Here is a 6,120-nt window from a genome sequence, read left to right on the forward strand (position 1 = left end):
AACTGCCTGAACCTTCTTCTACTTCAAGTTGCTTTTTGTTTTAATGACATCCAAAAATAACAAGGCTTTCCAATAAGATTAATAATTGCCCGCAGAATTCAGCTGAAACGTCAACATTCGTTTATTATAAAATGTTGAAAAAGATCATTGTGCTTGCTAAACTCGCGTGACCTTTAGCAACAAAAGACAGCTCACATTTCGCTTTGTTCAGCTCAGGTACCAAAGAAAGAAAAGAAAACCCCGAACCGGATTTTAAATGGCAAAATAAATTGCCCAGCATTGCCAATGGATGGTACACACACGTTTAAATGGCTGGGTCCCTGGAATAAGCACAGAAGCACCCCCCTGCCCTGATGGTTTCGTAGGAGAAACTAAGTAAGCATTCATGGAACATTCACAAGTGATTGCCTTCACAAGCAATGGCTTTTTAAAAGTTTTGCTGCACATGGGGCCAATGCCAGGCATGAATGGGCATTCGGCATGGCATCACCCCTGCCACCATCACAGCCCCCACATGGTGTGTCTGCTTTCTGCTCCCACTGCCCCAATTACTCACATTGCCCCTTCCTAGAGCACTTGCTTTGCATGCAGAAGCTCCCAGTTTCAATTCCCAGCATCTCCAGATAAGGCTTGGAAGGAATCCTGCCTGAAATCCTGAGAGCAGCTGCCAGTCAGTGTTGACAATAGCGCTGTGCCGAAAACTTCTCCCACTTTTTTTTTTTACCATTCTCATTCAATTTGATAGAAAAGAAATTGTTTTCAAAAATAAATTCAAAGGAGGAGAAATGTCAGAGAAATTCTCATGAGTTGGGTTTGGGGTTCTTGTGCTTACCTGACTTATGAAGTGGCTGAGGAGTGTGCATGAGTGTCCTGTCTGTCATTGTACAGTCACCTCTGTGGCAGCCTGTAGCCTCCTCAGCTTCCCGCTGTTCAGTTAAAGCCATCATGAGGAAGATGTCATGAGGAGATTCCTGCCATGGGGCGATTCCTCCCATGGGGCTTTTTCAGTTCAGGAAGTGCAGGTGGCCTGGGAGGCTGCAGAGCAACGGAAAGATGTGTAACAGAGAGGGAAAACACACACAGCACCCTCCGCCACCTCGCAGTGATTAGGTAAGCTCACAAAAGCAATTCAAAATTCTGCCTCAAAAAAGTGTAAGCCTCAACACAGGTGATGTTGTTGCCACCTACAGAAGCAGCACACACAATAAACCAAAAACCCTGAGGGGGGGGGGGGGAGAACCTGTGCTACAAGCCCTGCCAATAGCGAGCCCTCTGTGTGAGAAACCGCTGGAGAATTTCTCCTCCCTTAGGAGAAATTCAGTTAAATTGTCCCCCCAATTTCTCTGTCCACAAATAGGCTGGAGAATTTTGAGAGGCCATTCAGGCACAGCTGTAGTTGACAATACTGGGCCAGATGGACCAATGTTCTGACTCAGTATATGGCAGCCTCCTACGTTCTGGGCATGTTTTATTGGGCGGCAGCAGGCAGCAGCACCTGTTATGGGAGCTGAGCCAGTGCTTGGCTTCATTCCACAGCAGGTGGCCGCCATGTTAGATTCCCCAGCATACAATGCCAGATGTCAGGAGTGAGGGGAATGACTAGCAGCAGTGGCAGCAGCAAGCACACCTGGCCCTGGCCAGGAGCCCCAAAGGTGGCAGGGACTGGGATGGTCCCTTCTGGGCCCTCGACAGGTATCCAACCACACTGACCCCCTGGTGCTGGCCCTATCTTGGGCGGGTTTACCCTAAAAGGCAGCTTACATATCTTATAAATGAATGAATGAATGCCCTTTTATTTTGCCATTCACATTTAGAAAGAGAAGTTGAGTTTTAAAAAGTAACATTTTCTATTGCCTGGGTTTCAAACCTGTATGGTTTCTTATGATGCTGGACATAATTTTTAGATGTTTGAAGCTGACAGGGGGCTAAACTACACAATATGTTAAATGCCTGTTGTGCAGATGATGCTTTCTTTTTTTACCTTCAACTAAGCATGCAGGCCACCGATTTGGATTGGGACCAGCACAGGCAGGTAGGGGACATTTAAGCCTTTCCATCCAGCCACTTTTCCCCTCTAAATTCCACACACACACACACAAACACACTGTGGAGGCTAAAAAGAAGAGGGGAAACGCCATTCGTGCCAATGGAGGTCCCCCCCCCCGCCTTTTTTAAGCCCTGAAAGGGGGCGGGACTTTGCAAGGGAGCAGCTGGATGGGAAGGTTTAAACCTCCCCTACCTGCCTGTGCTGGTCTGGATCTGGATCAGGGCTAGCACACTTACTTGAAGGTAAAAAAGAAAGTTAGGATCATCTGCAGGCTTCGTCTTTAACATAGTGTGTAGTTTAGCCCAGAATTTAAAAGCCAGTTAACCTAAATAGGTTAACAAGGGCAAAATGTATACACTTTGCAGAAAATAACAAACAAGTTGTGTGAATGTGGCAAACTGAGCTATTCATTTATAGGCATTACCACCAAAAGTTCTATGCCATGGCTGAGGTTATGGGCAATATGGATTGAGACTTCAATTATTTACTTATTTTAATGCTGTTTATTTAGGTGGGGTTGGTGAAAGAGGTTAGGTTCTTAACTTTTTAGTTTTTCTTTGGTTAGCAATATTTACATGCAACGTTTCATTTGCATTGAATGTAGAAGACATGTATACTGAACTTAAATTGTTGTAGATATCTTTATTCATGTGAAATCATTACACTTGTATCCTCTTACAGAAAATAAATTTTAAAAATCAAGTTGTAAAAACAAAGGAATATTTATTTTGGCATGTTTTGTAGCACTTCCCTACAAAAAACTAATACTTTCACTTTGCCTTGTATACCTTGGCATTTCTTTAATATATGCACATGTCAACATGATTTTTGCTAGTCTTTTTTTCTTTTGCAGAATGAAATTCATCCCATATACAGAGGATCCTGGACAAATGCAATACATTTCTATGGACTCACATAAATGTCAGTATTGGGCTAATTCACATCATGGTGGGATATAGAAGGGGTTAGCAGTGCAATCCTACACATGTCTACTCAGAAGTAAGTCCCATTGAGTTCAATAGGGCTTGCTCCCAAGTAAATGGGTACAGGATAGTTGCTTAAGGCTTGCCGCCCTACCCCCACCTGGGGTAAGCCCCTTTGAACTCAATGGGACTTACTTCTGAGTAGATGTGAAGGATTGTGCAGTAAATTGCATAGTTGCTACTGTGAGAGAGATGCTGGCTATTCTTCCTCAACCCCCCTTTTCACTGAAGATGTACCTCAAACTGGCAAAAGATAAAGGGATGAATGGTAACTCATCTACATACAAAACCCAGCAGTATCTGTTGATGACGTGCGATTTGTATTTAGTTATTCTTGGGATTTATATCCCTCCACAGGACTTCAAGCCCTCAGGGAAGATTAAAATACGACATAAAACAACAATAAAACCACAGTAAAAGACATAATCAAAAGCTGATGATTAAAAGCAAAACCCCAAGACAGCCACAATAAAACAGCTCCAGGTTATTAATAAACAGGCTCCTGCTCAAGACAAAGAAACCATTAGAAATTAAAATTCAACTTTCCCCCCAAATGCCTGCAGATAGATAAATGGCTAGATGGACATATAAGATAGAGAGGTTAGACAGACAGACAATAGATATTTCACAATTGTTATTTTTCCCAAAAGGTGAAAATGGAGCGAGGTTTTCATGCTTCTTTTGGAGAGAAGTTCTAAAAGGAGGGAGCCACTGCTGAAAAGGCCCTGCTTCTCATTTCCAGCAATCTGACTTCAGATAAAGAAGGAGTATAAAGTAATGGAGGCCCCATCCAATGATTTTAGTGCACAGCTGGAGTGGGGAGGGGCAGTCCTACAGGAGGAAGCACTTCCAAACTTTGAACCTATAACATTGCCTCCATGGAAAAGTATTGCATTTGAGGTTATACAAGGTGTTTGATCTATGCTGGTTATTTCACACGTGCACACCATTTCTCTTTCAGCTCATCAGGAACCAACTGGCATTTGGCTCCTCCCCTCCCAGAACTGTCTCCATCAACTGCCAGCCCACCCAGATGCATCAGAGGAAGACGGCGAGGGCCGGCCATACCATTAGGCAGAGTGAGGCAGCCACCTTAAGTGGCAGATATTAGGGAGCAGGGAGCAGCTGCAGGGTGTCTGAGGCAGTGCCAGCTCCAGATTTTTGAAGGCCCTTGGGCATTTAGGGTGCTAAATGACCCCCCTCCGTTAATGAGTCCATCTTCTCACCACCATTGTCCCAGCTGCTATGGTTCCTCACCCTCTCTCTCATTATTACTACCACTTGCTTGCTAGTGAGCAAGTCTGCAGTGGCATCTACTGCTTCTCCTTCTCACCACCAACATTGTCTGGGCCAGAGCAAGAGGCAGGTGAACAAGCAGGTTGTGATGGTTAAGAGGAGGAGCAAATCCAGGGGGCTCTTGTCAGTGGTCCCCTACTGAGGTGTGGGCCCTCAGCAAGTGCCCAACCATGCCTCCCCTTGATGCCAGTCCTGGTTGGAGGGTATTGCCTTGTGTCCTCTAAGCTAGGCTGTTACCCTCAGGTGCAGTTGAGAGTGCTGTAGAAATAAGATTCACTGCCAGTCTGGTCAGTTTCTCTAGGTGGAGTCTGTGTGTGTGTCCGCCATCATGTCCTTCTCCTCAGGCAATAAAACCTTGGGTTGGCTCTGAGTGAGATTCAATCCATGGGCTCATCTGGGAACAACTGTCCAAGAGGAGGGAATGGGAATTTCCACCATCCCTTACAGGCTGCTGTTGTTGCTGAGCTGGGAAGGGGTGTGCGTGTGTGTGTTGTGCTTCCACCCCATCACACTCTACTGTTTCTGGGGCAGTCCATCAAATTGCTGGATGCTTTGCTAATGTGCAATATCAAACATATACCATAGCCCAAACTATGAGCCTTGCTATACATGAAGAATTACCTGCTGGTGTAACATCAGTTAATTTTATTTTCTGGTCTCAAATACAGCCAGGAGTAAGACCAAAAGGCAGGACATTTGTTTGCTAATTGCAGCTGCATTTATCATCCTGATCATCCATAACAGTGAGGAGCAGAGACCCACTTTACTCTTTAAAGGCGAATTCTGGAAACGAGAGCTGCAAGTTGCTTTACCCTTTTGTAACCAAAATAAATACACCCACTCTCTGGAAGCAATGTTCTCTCCATCCATCCTTCTGAAGGTTCTTCCCTTGGAAGAAGCCCCATCGCAGACTTATCTGTGACTGAATGGAAGTTTGAATTTTGCTGACGACTAGCTGCTCACCCACACCGTGCGACTTCTGCTTGGTGCACATGCCTCGCATAGTTATATTTTCTCTGAATTGTCAAAAACTTTGTGGGCACAAAGCTGCACAAAGAAGGCCCCAGAATCTCAAGGGAGGGCTAGGAGGGAAGAATCCTGCCTGAAATCTTGGAGAGCCACTGCCAATCAATGGCGCCCTAGGCAGAGGCGCCCCTCGACCAGCTGCCAGCAACTGGCGCCCTAGACGAACCATGCAGTCGGCGCCTCCAAACCCCAAGGGCAGATCTAGGCTGAGGTTTTTGGTAAAATGGCAGACATTTTGCCCCTATTTACCGTTTAATAAAGCAGCAACCCCCCACCCCCACCCCGCATCTTCAGAAGCAGATATATTATCTTTTATAATAAAACACATCCAAAACGTTTCATTTTTTGTTTTTTTACTAAGCACTGCATCAGCGCAGAGGAGCAGATAAACACAACAAAGGAGACGAATACAGCCATCCACTCTGCAAAGGAACAGAAGACCCATCCAGAAGAACCAAGGTAGGTCCCTGGGAGATGGATCCCGGTTGCATCCTTGGGGCGACATGGTCAACAAGGCACCACCAGCCCCTGGGCTCAGCCCTCCAATGGTAAAGGAAGTGCCTGGGGAACCTCTCACTTCCTGCCTCCAACTGGGAGCAGAAGTGGAGCAGGAAGATATCACACATCACCTGAGGGAGGACCAGGTCCCAAAAGTGCGGGGGGGGGGGGAACAGCCAGACTTAACCCCACCATTCCCAGTCAGTCCCTTGCTCACCTCCACGGCCTCAGTCATATTACCTCTGTACAAGCCTGGGAACTGAAATAATG

At 45.9% G+C, this 6,120-nt stretch overlaps 1 long non-coding RNA gene across 1 annotated transcript; it reads left to right on the plus strand.

The window, feature by feature from the left end:
• The first annotated feature begins 291 nt into the window (after window positions 1-291).
• LOC146340519 (uncharacterized) lies at window positions 292-5,811 on the plus strand. Its single transcript, XR_014783719.1, has 4 exons — window positions 292-375; window positions 2,901-2,968; window positions 3,992-4,109; window positions 5,714-5,811. It is a non-coding gene; the product is annotated as an uncharacterized LOC146340519 (long non-coding RNA).
• The last annotated feature ends 309 nt before the right edge of the window (window positions 5,812-6,120 follow it).

This window comes from Heloderma suspectum, chromosome 6 (genome assembly GCF_057233095.1).
Source record: "Heloderma suspectum isolate Gila_16-S chromosome 6, 16-S_ref, whole genome shotgun sequence".
Classification (NCBI taxonomy): Eukaryota; Metazoa; Chordata; class Lepidosauria; order Squamata; family Helodermatidae; genus Heloderma; species Heloderma suspectum.